Source organism: Heterodontus francisci, chromosome 1 (assembly GCF_036365525.1).
Source record: "Heterodontus francisci isolate sHetFra1 chromosome 1, sHetFra1.hap1, whole genome shotgun sequence".
Classification (NCBI taxonomy): Eukaryota; Metazoa; Chordata; class Chondrichthyes; order Heterodontiformes; family Heterodontidae; genus Heterodontus; species Heterodontus francisci.
In genome coordinates this window covers 79167975-79184488 of record NC_090371.1, presented here as the reverse complement: position 1 = coordinate 79184488, position 16514 = coordinate 79167975, and positions in this window count along the sequence as shown.

Here is a 16514-nt window from a genome sequence, read left to right as displayed (position 1 = left end):
AAGGATGTGGACAAAATACAGTGGCACCAGGGAACCTAAAAATAAGTCAAGGGGAAGAACTTAGTGGATTTAATATAATAAAGAAAATTGTAATGGAGAAGATAATCGGACTTAAGATGGATAACTCGCCAGGTTCTGATCGTGTCTCTTTATGCTTGCATGAGAAAGGGGAGGATGTGTTTGGGGTGATTGAAGAGTAAATCAGGGTGTCAATGAGGGAACGGTCCATTTGCAATACTGAAAGGGGAAGGGTGTGGAATAAGTGTTTGGTCATGGCATCACACTGGAGGTGGCAGAAATGGTGCAGGTTGTTTCTTTGAATGTGGAGGCTCGTGGGGTGGAAGATGAGGACATGGGGAACCCTATCATAGTTGTGGGAGGAATAGGAAGGGGTGAGAGGAGAAATGTGGGAAATGGAATGGCCCTATGAAACTTTGAGGAAGATATGTACTTTCTTCAGTTTTTTTTCCCTCAGAGAATAGTAATGAATACTTGTGAATACGATGTGTCCCCGGTAACAAATATCTAAAACTGCTTATGCACTACTTGTAATCAAGGAAATGATGAATTAACTGAGGCCACATCCAAAGGAGGTTAAACAGTTTTTATTTTCCATTGGACTAATCATCAGATAATTGATGTTGTATTAGTATTTGGTTTTGAAATATACAGGAGATCCTTAGGGCTTACAACAGTTTTTTTTTTAATTTATGTTTTCTGTTGTTTAAGTGTCAGTCTTGGCAGCTTAGCTTACTTCCGAGTCGGAAGATGCCGGAATTTTACATTGTGGCAGTAACCCCACCCATCGGCAAAAAACTCTGCCGGGCCTGGAAGCCTTGCAGCAACTTTATGTGGCCCAGGTTCTTAATTAGCCTTGCTTGTGACTTCTGCCCCTCTGAGGCAGCAAGTCCTGCCTCTAAGAGCTTCCAGCCAATCAGAGGGCCAGCAGCTCTTCAGTCCCAGCAGAGTCACCGGGACTGGTGGCCACTCCTGGAACTATACCCTGTCAGGACGAGCAAGAATGGAATAAAAACAAGAAATGCTGGAAATACTCAGCAGGTCTGGCAGCATCTGTGGAGAGAGAAGCAGAGTTAATGTTTTAGGTTTCAGGTCAGTGACCCTTCAACAGCAACAATGGAGGAGGCCCCAGAAAAATTAAGTGCGGATCGGGCCTCGCCGGGGACAATCAGCTGGGCCCTGGCAAGGTGGGGGAGGGCATTTGATCAAGAGTGCATGGGGAGGTGCTCCAGCACGGGTTTCTTGTGTTGCTGGGGGGGGGGGGGCCTCCATGGGGCACAGGGTGCCCAATCAGGAGGACTCGTCCTGCCCGCAAGGAGGCTGCCTGATATTAATGGGCAGCCTCCTCAGGTGCTGACATGCCCGTCCACTGCTGCTAATATATCAGCGGCGGCAGGAGGAGGCACTTAAGTGGCCATTAATTGACCACTCCCCCACCACCCACTCGATTTTATGCTCTCCCACCCTCTGCTCCAAGCCTGCTCCCAGGGGGCTTAAAATTCTAGCCATGTGAATTCAAGCTCCACTCCAGTGACTTGAAACATAATCTGAACTGACACTTCAGTACAGTTAAGAAGAAGTCCTGGACAGTCAAAGTTGCTGTCTTTTGATTGAATTGTTCAACCAAGTTCTTTTCAGGTGGGCACAAAAGATTCCATGAAACTTTTCTCCCAGTGTCCTTGACAATAGTCATCTCTTAATTGGCATCACTAAAACTGGTTTACTGGTCATATATCTCATAGCTGTTTGTAGGATTTTACTGTGCACAAATCAGCTATAAATGTTTATAACTTTCATTTTTAATAATAAAATACTAAGTACATTCTGCCTCTCAATTAAATGAATTTTGATATGTTACGACCAAGTGAGAAAGGTGGCGAGGGGTCCCTCTCAGCCTTCACCTGGTCTTACTGTAACAGGGTTTAATTTTAAACACACAGTGTTTTGAGCACCCCCTTTGTGAATCGTTGATCACCGCTTTCCAATTATAAGGCAAAGAAATGAGCACAAACAGGCTTTCTTAGGTTTAATGAAGAAAAGTGAAATTTATTAAACTTAAACTTAACCTCTAATTCAGTTAACGCCTACGCGATACATACATGGAGGTAGGGACAGAAAAGAGCAGAAGAAAAAATAAAATGGAAAGGTTTGAAGCAATATCTGAAGAGGTGATACGGTTCTTCAAGCTCACTGCAGAGTGCCTGCTGGTAGGTAATTCTTGCTTTTCGTTGGGGCCCAGTATTCTTAAACCTTGTTCACTGTAGGAGACTTTTCTCTCTTGGGGTTTATGTGTCTGCAATGGATTCTAAAGCTGGTGACAAAGAGATGGGAGCATACAGGAGAGGAGCGGGTCTTTTCAATCCAGGAGCAAACAGCTTTCTGCAAGTTCAAACACGGTCTCTACAATTTAAAATTCCCCAAGTTGACCAGCAGGGTGGTCACGTGACTGACTCGTTTGACCAGGTCTTTTCTGTGTATTGTCTGGGAGCAGGGGATAGCTCCTTTATTCTAACACTGTCTGTTAATATGCAAAAATGTCCTTCCAGCCAGAGGCCTGGCAATTCCTTGTATCAGGCTTTCTCATCTTCCCAGCAACAATTTGAAATTTAGCGTCCATGTGGCAAAATTAATGTGCCTCATTCTTGGCAGGTGGGGGCCTGCATGACACCTCCACACCTAGGAGAATGAAATGGGATTTGAGGAAAGGAGCACTTAATTAAAAGGGTTGAGAGAAAAATAAGATACAGAAAACCATTCCATGGAAAAAATCCATTCATTCATAAATCTTAAAGCTTATTAAAATTGTCTTTTCTGGGTGCCAGTGCTGCTTTAATTTCCCCTTTTTTGCATCCTGGTAACCTGCTTTGGGGAAGTTTTTCTTCAGTTTTCCCGTTGCCATGACTGCTTCGGGTCTTTGTTCCTGTTGAAGTCATTTTTTTTCAAAAGAGTTAGTAGTGGGCGGGTCTATCCAGAACTCTCTTTCAGTGCTTTGCTGAGTCATGCAAAGGCTTCTGACTTCAGGGGGTGGTTCGCTTTTTCTCCGACTGTGGGGTGGGGAGAGGGGAGATTCTTTGTTAATCTCCCCTTTGTTCTCTGGGACACCCCTGCTTGTAGGTATTTGTGCAGACTCGAGTGCACGCTCATGTGGCATTTCGACTAGGTGAGGCATCACCCTCATGGTTTCTGTGCCCCTGAGATTTCTCTCTTTGTCTCTGCAGGTTCCTGTTAATGCTCTTAGCAACTCTGGTGAGGTGCTTCTAGAGTCTGCATTTACGTAGGAGGATGTGGGGCCTAACGTTACACATTTTTTGGGATTGGCTGACCAGCCAGTAGGGGTTTTCATCTGTGATTCCTCCCGGACTTCCTTTAACCTGCCCTCTTGGTCACTTTTTCCCCTTCTCTTCCTAAGCTTTTTCCAGCCTTGTGTCTGCCTCTCCCCTTTTGTTCTCGGTGGGGGTCCCTTACAGTTCACCATCCCTCTGCTGGAGGGCCCTCCTAACACCGGTACAGGACTTAGGGGTGCAGGATTCACTGTAGGTTGGGGTTTCCGATCAACCTGGCACATGTGGCAACTCCTGCAGTACTCCACCACATCTTTGTGGAGTTTTGACCAGTCAAACTGCTGTCTTATGCAGGCTTTGGTCTTTTGTATACTGGCATGTACAGCCACCGTAGTCTCGTGGGCTCTTCTTAATATTTCTCCCCGGTAGCTCTGCGGCACCACTAACTGGTGAACTACTGTCCACTCCTTGCCCTCAGGTTGTGAGGAGAACTCCATTTCCTCATCAGTACTTCATTCTTTAAATAGTAGCAATCAGGGACTCCCTCTGCTTCACTCCCAGACTGGGCAGCCTGTGCTAACTCTCGCAATACTGGGACAGCTCGCTGAGCCTCAGCTAGGGAAAATCAATTTAATTAATTCCCTAGGTCTCCTAACTTTCCAAAGAAAGTCTCAGATGGACAGACCTCATGGTCATCTGCCTGCAGGGCCAATGCAGTCTCCTCTGGGGGAGCTGGTTTGATCATGGCTTGATCCACAACACATTCAGGGAAACTGCAGGGGTCCATCTCCTGCCACTGCCCTGTCTCTCTGACTTCTTGCGGTCTTTCTTTCACTACTGGGGGGGGCTACCACCTTCACCCCTGCCAGATCATTACCTAGGAGCAGGTCAACCCCGTCAACAGGCAAAATAGGGACAATCCCGATGGTCATTGGTCCTGAAACTAGGTCTCCAGGTGTACCCAGTGTAGAAGTACAAGCATACACTGCCCTCCAATACCATTCACCACCATTCTGGTGTTCACTGCACTCTCTGGGGGGAAGATCAGGCCTTTTGCCAATAAAAGGGATCTAGTGGCTCTTGTGTCCCTGAGAATTACTATGGGCTTGCTGGGCCCAAGGGGTCTGGGGTTACTTTCCCTTCAAACACAAAACCCTGATAACCCTTAGGAATCCTATAAATTTTTCCTGAACTTGCATCCGTAAACTTCCTGGGTCTCACTCTTACAGCAGTTAAAGCCACAGGTTGCTCTGCTGTGCTTTCCATCAGGTTCGCTTCTTCATTGAGCGGGTGTGCCCTGAATAACCCTATCGGATTTCACTTTAGTTTCCAGCAGTCAGCTTTTAAATGCCCTGCTTTATTACAATGGAAGCACACAGGACTCTGGGTCTCACTTTTGCTCACAGCATCTTCCTTTTTGGCTCGAGAAGGGGCCCCCGTGTCTCCTGCTTTCCCTTCTTTCCCAGGACTGCCTGGGCAGATATCACCTTCCCAACCTTTGTCCTTTTCGGATTTGTGGGGGTGATTAGGAAAGGTTCTCCCCTGGGAAACCGACATAAATTAAAGCAAACTCATCAGCCAGGAAGGCTGCTTGCCGGGCTTTCTGGATGCACTGCTCCTCAACATTGGTCTTTATGGAGAGTGGGAGAGAGTTTTTAAATTCCTGTAACAGAATTACTTCTATGAGATTCTCATAGCTGAGCTGTCCTCAGCCACTGGTCAAAAGCCAGCTGCTTACTTCTTTCAAACTCCAGATAAGTTTGATTAGCTTGCTTTTTGAGGGTTCTAAACTTTTGGCAATTGGCTTCAGGTACTAATTCTAATGCCCTGAGGATAGCATTTTTGGTCCAATCGTAATTTGATGAACTCTCATCTGGCAATAGGGAATAAACCTCATGGGTTTTTCCTGTTAGCTTGCTTTGCAATAAAAGAGACCAAGTCTCAGCTGGCCATTTTCGGTGCCTTGCCAGTTTCTCAAAAGGCACAAAAAATATCTCCACATCTTCCTCATTGAATTTTGGAATTAGTTGAGCGAGTTTTAGCAATTTTGTCCTGGCCCTGAATTATATTCCTCCATATTGCCCATGCTTTCACTGGGGTTACTCAGTCACCCCCTAGTTAACTCAAGCTGCTTCAGCTCTCTTTCTTCAGATTCTTTCTGGAATATTCTTTCTCTCTCTCCTCTCTCTTTTTCTTTATGTCCCGTCTGGAAGTCTCTTTCTTTCTCTTCACATTCCTTCTGGAAGGCGTTCTCTTTCTCCCTCTCTTTCCTCAAATTCAACTTTCATCTGTTCCAATTTGCTAACAATACCCTGTCGGATTCTGCTGCTAGCCATTTTTCTGCTTCTTTAGATTCAAGGGAAAAATGGTTGGCTACTTCTCTTAGGAGTTCAGGAACATTGTATTTCTCAGAGATACCGGTAATCCTGGGTGGATTCAAAACATGAAGGATGAAACTTCAGTTGGAATCCACATGGAATAAGTCAGCGCTGGAGAAAGTCACTAAGGAAGGAGATGTGGCTGTGAAAATGAGTTTTGGTCGACACTTTATCAAACACCAGGAGGGAAATAGAAAGCAATGGACCTTTACATGGTCCATCTCCGACATTTTCCTTCTCTTCCTCGACTTCTCTGTCTCCATCTCTGGGGATAGACTGTCCACTATTATTCATTATAAGTCCACCGGTTACGACAGCTAGCACGCGTACACTTCCTCACACCCTGCCTCCTGTAAGGACTTCATTCCATTCTCCCAGTTACTTCATCTCCGACGCATCTGCTTTGATGATGCAACCTTCCACAACAGCGCTTCTGATAAGTCTTCCTTTTTCCTCAACTGAGGATTCCACCCCACTGTGGCTGATTTGGCCTTCAACCAAGTCCAGCCCATTTCCCGCACCTGCCCTCATCCCTTCCCCTCCCTCCCAGAACTGTGACAGGGTTCCGCTTGTCCTCACTTTTCACTCCACCAGCCTCTACATCCAAAGGATCATCCTCCGCCATTTCCGCCACCTCCAGCGTGATGCCACGACCAAATGCACCTTCCCCTCGACTCCCCTGTCAGCTTTCCGAAGGGATCATTCCCTCTGCGACACCCTGGTCCACTCCTCCATTATCCCCGACACCTTTCCCCCACCCCACGGCACCTTCCCATGCAATCGCAGGAGGTGTAATACCTGCCCTTTTACCTCCTCTCTCCTCACTACCGAAGGCCCCAAACACCCTTTCAGGTGAAGCAGCGATTTACTTGCACTTCATTCAATTTAGTATACTGTATTCGCTGCTCACAATGTGGTCTCCTCTACATTGGGGAGACCAAACGCAGATTGGGTGACCGCTTTGCTGAGCACCTCCGCTCAGACCGAAAGCATGACCCTGAGCTTCCAGTTACTGGCCATTTCAACACATCCCCCTGCTGTCATGCCAACATTTCTCTGGCCTGCTGCAGTGTTCCAGTGAACATCAATGCAAGCTCGAGGAGCAGCACCTGATCCTTCAATTAGGCACACTACAGCTTTGCCGACTGAACATTGAGTTCAATAACTTCAGAGCATGACTGGCCTTTTTTTACATTTTATTTTTTAACCATGTACCTTTTTTTCATGTAGTCAGAGCTGCTCATTACTCTGCCATTAACACTCTCTCTGGAGTAATGCTTTGTCTTTCACCACAAGCATTAACACACTCTTTGCCTTTGTCCCAGTACAGCTCTGTTATTTAATTTCTCCTGCTCTCTGCCCGAAAGGCCTGCTACCCGACCCAAACCCGATGGGACCTGATGACATGTGTTGGGTTTGGGTCTGGTCGGGCCACTCTTCCTGGTCCGTCTTTCGGGCTCAGGTCGGGTCGGGCCGGGTCCGGGTCGGGTCGGGTCGGCAAGGTTGGGGTCGAACACACACAAGTCTTGCATTTTGCTCTGCTGGTAAGCGTGAAAAGTTCAAAAACCTACCTGAGCAGCTAGTAGTCCGGGATGTCAAGCAGGGAAACTGAGTCTGCACAGTGAGCGAGTGAGCATCTCTATGAAGTCATCATGGTCATGCTGCAGCTTCCTGAATCCATCCATCCAAAAGTAGTAAGTAAGTGAGTGCACTATGGAGGTAAAACGAATGCTGTCAACCTAACAACGTTAAGCAGTGGAAAGTCCTATTGGTGGAAAAGGTAAATCTCCTGCTTGGAAACATTTCAATCCTGTTGTTTTCCGTGGTAGTAAAAGTTCAACTGGATTTGTACAATGCAAATCTTGCAAACTTCTACTAAAATATGACAGGAAATTCATTATTGCAACGGCACACTGAAATACGTTGTAATCACAGAATCACAGAATAATACAGTGCAGAAGAGGCCCTTCGGCCCTTCGAGTCTGCACCGATGCATTAACCCACCTGACCTGTCTACCTAATCCCATTTGCCAGCACTTGGCCCTTAGCCTTGAATGTTATGACGTGCCAAGTGCTCATCCAGGTACTTTTTAAAGGATGTGAGGCAACCTGCATCTACCACCCTCCCAAGCAGGGCATTCCAGACCGTCACCACCCTCTGGGTAAAAAAGTTCTTCCTCAAGTCCCCCTTAAACCTCCCGCCCCTCACCTTAAACTTGTGACCCCTCGTAACTGACCCTTCAACTAAAGGGAACAGCTGCTCCCTATCCACCCTGTCCATGCCCCTCACAATCTTGTACACCTTGATCAGGTCACCCCTCAGTCTTCTCTGCTCCAGCGAAAACAACCCAAGCCTATCCAACCTCTCTTCATAGCTTAAATGTTCCATCCCAGGCAACATCCTGGTGAATCGCCTCTGCACCCCCTCCAATGCAATCACATCCTTCCTATAATGTGGCGACCAGAATTGCACACAGTACTCCAGCTGTGGCCTTACCAAAGTTCTGTACAACTCCAACATGACCTCCCTGCTTTTGTAATCTATGCCTCGATTGATAAAGGCAAGCGTCCCATATGCCTTTTTCACCACCCTATTAACCTGCCCTTCTGCCTTCAGAGATCTATGGACAAACACGCCAAGGTCCCTTTGTTCTTCGGAACTTCCCAGTGTCAGGCCATTCATTGAATACTTCCGTGTCACATTACTCCTTCCAAAGTGTATCACCTCACACTTTTCAGCGTTAAATTCCATCTGCCACTTTTCTGCCCATTTGACCATCCCGTCTATATCTTCCTGCAACCTAAGACACTCCACCTCACTGTTAACCACTCGGCCAATCTTTGTGTCATCCGCAAACTTACTGATCCTACCCCCCACATAGTCATCTATGTCGTTTATATAAATGACAAACAATAGGGGACCCAGCACAGATCCCTGTGGTACGCCACTGGACACTGGCTTCCAGTCACTAAAACAGCCGTCTGTCATCACTCTCTGTCTCCTACAGCTAAGCCAATTTTGAATCCACCTTATCAAGTTACCTTGTATCCTATGTATTCAACCCACAGCAGGGCCAACTCAGTCGTCCATAACTCCGTTTGTACAGTGAGCGAAAAAACGATACCCTCTCACAGGAAATCACAAATTACAGACAAATGCGTGAGTCTCTGTTGCAAGGATATTCGACCTTTCCGAACTGTCTCTGGTGAAGGGTTTGTTGAGCTAGCACAAGAGCTTATCAATGTGGGCGCGACATACGGTTGAGCATCAGCATCAAGTGTGTTACCAAATCCAATTAGTTTCAAGAAGGTGTCATAATGTGACTGAAGGAAAGAGAAAACAACTAATTTCTCAGATTACTGACATACTGAAGAATGTGAATGTGGGAATGACAACTGACATGTGGATGGACGACTACCGTAAAATCCATTATATGTTGATAACTCGTCATTACATCACAGTAGATTTTAAACTTTAATGCCAAAGTTTTAACAACAGCAATGTTTCCACTGGAGGACGCCAAAACTGGCGAAACCATCAGGCATGAGATTTTAAAGCTGCTCGTGAATACTTTTGGATTCGACCCAGCAAATTTAAATAAATTAGTCTGGGTGACAGATCAAGGCACTCACATAGTGCTTGCTCTTAGACCATATTGATGTCTGGATTGTCAGGACCACGTATATAACACGGTCCTTCGACATTCACTTGATCCAAAGAAATTAGCTTCCGAAGCTCTGGATGTCGTAGAAACTATACATTATGCCAAAGCCTTGGTGACATACGTTAAGCAGTCTGGTCTTGCTGCACAGTTGTCTAAAACTTTAAATCCAATGGCAGAAGCAAGGTACAGTATCTGACACTGAATTCAATTCAGGATATTTATCATGAGCTGCACGAGAAACTGGAACAGCAGTTTTTGGTTGATTTCCTCCGACCATTTTATGAAGCTCAGAGGGAACTGGAGGGAGACCAGTATCCGACATTGAACCTGGTAATTCCGTGGTTTGAGAAACTTAAACGACTCTGTATGCCACTTTCTTCGGATACTCCAACGCAAGCAGTTGTCAGGCAATGGCATAGAGAGTGGCTTGTGAAGAAAGTTGAAGTAAATGACGTGCACAAGATAGCAACATATCTCTGGTCTAAATTTAATCAGCTGCGAATGTTGTTCAGCCATGATAGGATGTATCAGCAACTTTGAAACAGAAGACCCTGTGAAGGAAACAAAAGTGGTTGACGATGAACCTATAGCTGCCAAAAAAGCACTGACTGAATTTGCTGAATGGGAGAATGTTCATGAAGAAATAGGCACAATTGATGAAGTGCACCAGTACACAGCACAGAAGCTTGCTGTGTTGGCGAAGGCAAGTGAGCATGATCTGTTGGGCTGGTGGAAGGAACATAACGTTGCATACCCTAAATTGGCCAGGCTGGCTAGAAGTATACTTTGCATTCCGGCGAGCAGTAGCAGCAGTGAGAGGAACTTCAGTGTAGCTGGAAGGACAATCGACCAGCAGAGGACAACCCTTAAACCTTCCACTGTTAACGCGATTCTTTTTTTACATGACAATTTATAACACCTTTTATTCTTTTCTTTCTTTTTTGCCATGTATGTAACTGAGACTACTTACTTGCTATGTCTGTAACTGAGACGACTAAATCAAATGTTCATCTAAATGCCTATTGGGTGCTTTGTAGGAGTAGGTTATTTGTTTTCTTTTCAATCTATGTTTTGACACAATTTGTTTCTGTTTTATCTGGTTATTATCACAGTGCTGTTTGTAGGAGCTTGCTGTGGGCAATGGCTGCTGCGTTTCCTTCTTTACAACAGCGACTACAATTCACAAAGACCTTCATTGGGTGGAAAGTGGTTTGGGACGTCCTGAGGTTGTGAAAGGTGCTAGAGAAGAGCAAGTCTTTCTTTGTAGAGAGAAAATGGATAATCTCATGAGAAGACTGTTTAAAAATCATGAGGGAGTCAAGATGTTGTTTGAAAGTCTTGGAAGAGAGAGGTTGATATTTCTGACAGAAAAGAGAAATACTATGTGTATTTGAAAGTTATCGACACATAGTTCAACTCCGAAAGGTGGGATCTTTAATTTTGTGTACTCATAGTACTGTACTGTATGAGTGTAGACTAGATTCCTGACAGTGATCTTTTTTTTTCATATAAATACTGTATATTTTATCATAATTAATCACTCAGGACCTTCCTCCTGGTCTCTCAATCTCAGCTGCTCACTGGGTAAACTTGGAGAAAGTATTTCAACCTGTGAAGTAGGAGTCTAGGTAATGTATATTTTCTAAGCCTTCGGGCAATTGCTGTGTTTATTTTAAGCAATACTGGTACAGTGTGGTACAACCTGTCTGGGCACAACTCCATGGGTTTCTGTTTAACTCGTGGCCAAACAATCACTGAATCCATGGCTCTAATCTTCATCTTTTTAAACAACCTTTCAAATCCAAACACAGTTTTTGTTGCTTATCTGCACAAAGTGAAAAAGTGAAAATCGGAAGGTAGATGGTAAAGTGAACATTCCAGTGGTTGGGTCAGGCTCGGGTCAGGCCGGATCAGGTCGGGCGTGAGAGAAAAATGGCAGGACCCGAGCCGGGTTGGGGTCGGGTTTTTATCTCTTGACCTGAGCAGGCCTTAAATGTGCCATATCAAACATCTTCCCCTTTATTCTCTCCCCCACCCCCCTCTCTTTCACTTGCTTAAAACCTAATTGTTTTCTAACTTTTTGCAGTTCTGATGACAGGTCACAGACTTGAAACGTTAACCCTGCTTCTCTCTCCACAGATGCTGCCGAACCTACTGAGTATTTCTCGCACTTTTTGTTTTTATTTCTGTCTTCATGATGTTTTCCTCTCATCTGATGATGGTGGCGTAGTGGTAATGTCACTGGATTAATAATCCCAGAAACCCAGCCTAATGCTCCAGGAACGTGGGTTTGAATCCCAACATGGCAGATGGTGAAATTTTAATTCAATTAATAAAAAAAAGGAATAAAAAAAAAAGCTAGTCTAATGATGACAATGAAACCATTGTCAATTGTTGTAAAAACCCATCTGGTTCACTAATCTCCTTCAGGGAAGGAAATCTGCTATCCTTACCTGGTCTGGCTTAAATATGAATCCAGACCCACAGCAATGTGGGTGACTCTTTAATGCCCTCTGAAATGGCCGAACAAGCCACTCAGTTTCTCATGGGCAAATAGGGATGGGCAATAAATGCTGGCCCAGCCAGCAACAGCCACATCCCATGAATGAATAAAAAAAAAATCATGTTAATTTTCTAGTCAGACCCCTCAGATGTCTGCACATGTTGGTGACATGATATAAGACCTGCCGTGAACAACAGATGCCCCTCTACGTTGCTTTCATTGATCTCACCAAAGCCTTTGACCTCGTCAGCTGACCTGGTCTCTTCCGACTACTAGAAAAGATTGGATGTCCACCAAAGCTGCGGAGTATCATCAGCTCATTCCATGACAATATGAAAGGCACAATTCAGCATAGCGGCACCTCATCAGACCCCTTTCCTATCCTGAGTGGCGTGAAACAGGGCTGTGTTCTCGCACCAACACTGTTTGGGATCTTCTGCTCCCTGCTGCTCTCACATGTGTTCAAGTCTTCAGAAGAAGGAATCTTCCTTTACACAGGATCTGGTGGCAGGTTGTTCAACCTTGCCCGTCTAAGAGCGAAGACCAAAGTATGGAAAGTCCTCATCAGGGAACTCCTCTTTGCTGACGATACTGCATTAACATCTCACACTGAAGAGTGCAAGCAGAGACTCATCGACAGGATTTCGGCTGCCTGCAATGAATTTGGCCTAACCATCAGCCTCAAGAAAACTAACATCATGGGACAGGATGTCAGAAATGCTCCATCCATCAAGATTGGCGACCACGCTCTGGAAGAGTTCACCTACCTAGGCTCAACTATCACCAGTAACCTGTCTCTTGATGCAGAAATCAACAAGAGCATGGGAAAGACTTCCACTGCTATGTCCAGACTGGCCAAGAGAGTGTGGAAAATGGCACACTGACACGGAACACAAAAGTCCGTGTGTATCAAGCCTGTGTCCTCAGTACCTTGCTCTACGGCAGTGAGGCCTGGACAACGTATGTCAGCCAAGAGCGACATCTCAACTTATTCCATCTTCGCTGCCTCCGGAGAATCCTTGGCATCAGGTGGCAGGACCGTATCTCCAACACAGAAGTCCTCGAGGCGGCCAACATCCCCAGCATATACAACCTACTGAGCCAGCGGCGCTTGAGATGGCTTGACCATGTAAGCATGGAAGATGGCAGGATCCCCAAGGACACATTGTACAGCGAGCTCGTCACTGGTATCAGACCCACCGGCTGTCCATGTCTCCACTTTAAAGACATCTGCAAACGCGACATGAAGTCCTGTGACATTGATCACAAGTCGTGGGAGTCAGCTGCCAGCGATTGCCACAGCTGGCGGACAGTCTAAAAGGCGGGGCTAAAGTGTGGTGAGTCGAAGAGTCTTAGCAGTTGGCAGGAAAAAAGACAGAAGCGCAAGGGGAGAGCCAACTGTGTAACAGCTCCGACAACCAATTTTATCTGCAGCACCTGTGGAAGAGCCTGTCACTCTAGAATTAGCCTTTATAGGCACTCCAGGCGCTGCTTCACAAATCACTGACCACCTCCAGGCGCTTACCCATTGTCTGTCGAGATATGGATGCCAAAGAAGAAGAAGAACACTGTTAGACAAGGACCACTTTTGTCCCAAGATACCACAATGCAGTCAACCAGCGCTGGCATCGTTGGCGCTCAGGTATATCCTCTGTGCAACTCCCAACTGTTTCGAAACAGCACAGAGATGTACCATTGGCAGTAATGATGTAATGATAATATTAAGAAAAAGCACTTGCTCTGAACATATATATATAGGAGGTAAAATTCATCTCTGCATTGGAAATATGTTGTAAGTATGCTCAATCAATTGTGCATTTACATTAGAACTTTTAAAAACATGCATAATCATATGTGTTTCAATTACCCAAAATGATAATCTGTGCAAATTGTATCATGACAAAATATGTTATTTTAATGAAGCATCAGGATATGAATCAAAGTAAAAGAATAACTGTCATACCCTTAAAGCTTAAAATGATGTCTGATTGAAAGGTGAAATCCCAGTCAGTAGCTGGAAAGTCTGACTCAAAGGGCTACCTGTCACTCCAATCTGTCTCACAGTTGGATTAGCTGTGTGTTCTTGACTGGCTTCCAGATGGAGCATTACATGGAAGTGAAGGGTTCATTCTCAGGGGAAATTATGCTTTCTTCTACTGGATAGTGCACTGACATAAATAGTGGCATTTTCATGTGAAAGTAAGCAGGATCGCTCCTTAAATAAAACCATTAAAAAAAATTGGGCACCAAAGTATGCATTTTGATGAACATTTTAGCATAAGACTAGAAGAAAGCATGGAGTACTTTATGATTTATAAAAGCCTGCTTCCCTCATGGACAAAGCCTATTACTGATTTTGTTCATTTATTTAGCTTCTTGAAGGAAAATGCATTTTCTCTAGTGTTACGACCAGGTGAGAAAGGGGTCGAGGGTTCCCGATCAGCCTTCACCTGGTCTTACCATAACAGGGTTTTATTTTTAAACACACCATGTTTTTAGCTCCCCCTTGGTGAATCCTTGTTCACTGTTTTCCAATTATAAGGCAAAGAAACCAGCACAAACAAGTTTTCTTAAGTTTAAAGAAGAAAGGTTGACATTTATTAAACTTAAACTCTAATTCTGTTAACGCCCGCAGATACACAACGCGCCCACGCTAGCATGCATATGCGATACACATATGCAGATAGAGACAGAGCAGAGCAGAAGAAATAAAGTGGAAAAACTTGAGGCAATCTCTGAAGAGGGTTTTTGTTACAGATCTTCGAGCTCACTGTAGAGTCCTTGATTGTAGGTAGATCTTGCTTTTCGTTGGGGCCCAGTATTCTTCTTAAACCTTGTTTGCTGTAGGAGACTTTCCTCTCTTGGTGTTCATGTGTCTTCAGTGGATTTGGAGTTCTGCAAGAAAGAGATGGGAGCATATAGGAGAGGCTGTGGTGAGCCAGCCAGGACAGGTCTTTTCAGTCCAGGAGCAAACAGACACTCTGAGTACAAACTGTTTGTACAATTCAGAAAAATCCCAGGTTGCTAAGCAGGTTAGTCATGTGACTTGTTGGTCTGACCACGTCTGTTTGTGGATTCTCTGCTCTTAGCTGACCCTGGAATATCTCTTCTGGTGCTCAAAGTCCATTGTGGGTTAAATTGGAGTAGGGAATAGCTCCTTTGTCCTTCCAAGCACTGGCTGTTTGTGTGCAAAAATGATTTTCCAGCCTAGGGTCTGGTGATTTTTTAACAATTCTTTTCATCGGCAACAGTTTGAAATGTAATGTCCGTATGGTGAAATTAATATGCCTCATTCTTGGCAGGTGTGGTTTTCATCACACCTCCACATCCAGCAGAATGAAATGTGATTTTAGAAGAGCATTTCATTAAAAGAGAATAGAGAGAATAGTAAGCACAGGTAAACACACATGCATTTCTCTCATTCATTCTCATTCATTCAGAAATCCTAAAAATTGTTACAGCCTACCTTTCCTTTGCAGCAGTGTTGCTTTAAACTGCCCTTTTTGGCTTCTCAATAAACATGTGATTTTTGGGGAAGTTTTTCCGTTTGCACATTTATCTGACTGCCGAGGGTCTTTTTGTTCCTGTTGAGGTCTGCAGGGGAAGGGGGGTTAGATTTAATTAGCCTTAGGTTGGAGTTCTGCTCATGGGTGTCAGCAGTGGGTGGATCCACTCTGAACTCTCAGTGCTTTGATGAGTCATACAAGGGCTTTTTAGCTTAGGGGATGCTTGGTTCCCTTTTCTCCAGACTTTTTTAAAAATTCATTCATGGGATGTGGATATCGCTGGCCAGCCCAGCATTTATTGCCAATACCTAATTGTCCTTGAGAAGGTAGTGGTGAGCTGCCTTCTTGAAATGCTGCAGTCCATATGGGGTAGGTACACCCACAGTGCTGTTAGGAAGGGAGTTCCAGGATTTTGACCCAGCGACAGTGAAGGAACGGTGATATCGTTCCAAGTCAGGATAGTGTGTGACTTGGAGGGGAACTTGCAGGTGGTGGTGTTCCCATGCATTTGCTGCCCTTGTCCTTCTAGGTGGTAGAGGTTATGGGTTTGGAAGGTGCTGTGGAAGGACCCTTGGTGCGTTGCTGCAGGGCATCTTGTAGATGGTACACACTGCTGCCACTGTGCGTCGGTGGTGGAGGGAGTGAATGTTTATATATCGGGTGCCAATCAAGGGGGCTGCTTTGTCCTGGATGGTGGGGGAGGATACCTTCCTAATCTTCCCTTTATCATCAGGGATACACCTGCTTGCAGGTATTTGGCCAGATTCTACTGCACTCCCCTACAACACTTTGACTAGGTGAGACATCATTATCATGATTTATCTGCCCTCCTGTGGACCTCCTTTAATCTGTGGTTTCTGTAAATGCTTCTGGTGTCTGCATTTACATAAGAGGGCGTGGGGTCTACTTTTTCAAACATTTTGGGGTTGGCTGACCAGACAGTAGGGGTTTCCATTTGGGATTCCTCTCGGATCTCCTTTAACCTGCCCTCTTTGTCCCTTTTTCCCCTTTCCGCTCCAACCTTTTGCTGGCCTTGTGCCTGCCTGTCCCCTTTTGTTCTCAGCAGAGCTTCCTTACAGTTCACCAAACCTCTGCTGGAGGGTCTTCCAAACACCGATCCAGGACTTAGGGGTGCAGATTTTACTGTAGGTTGGGGTTTCTCC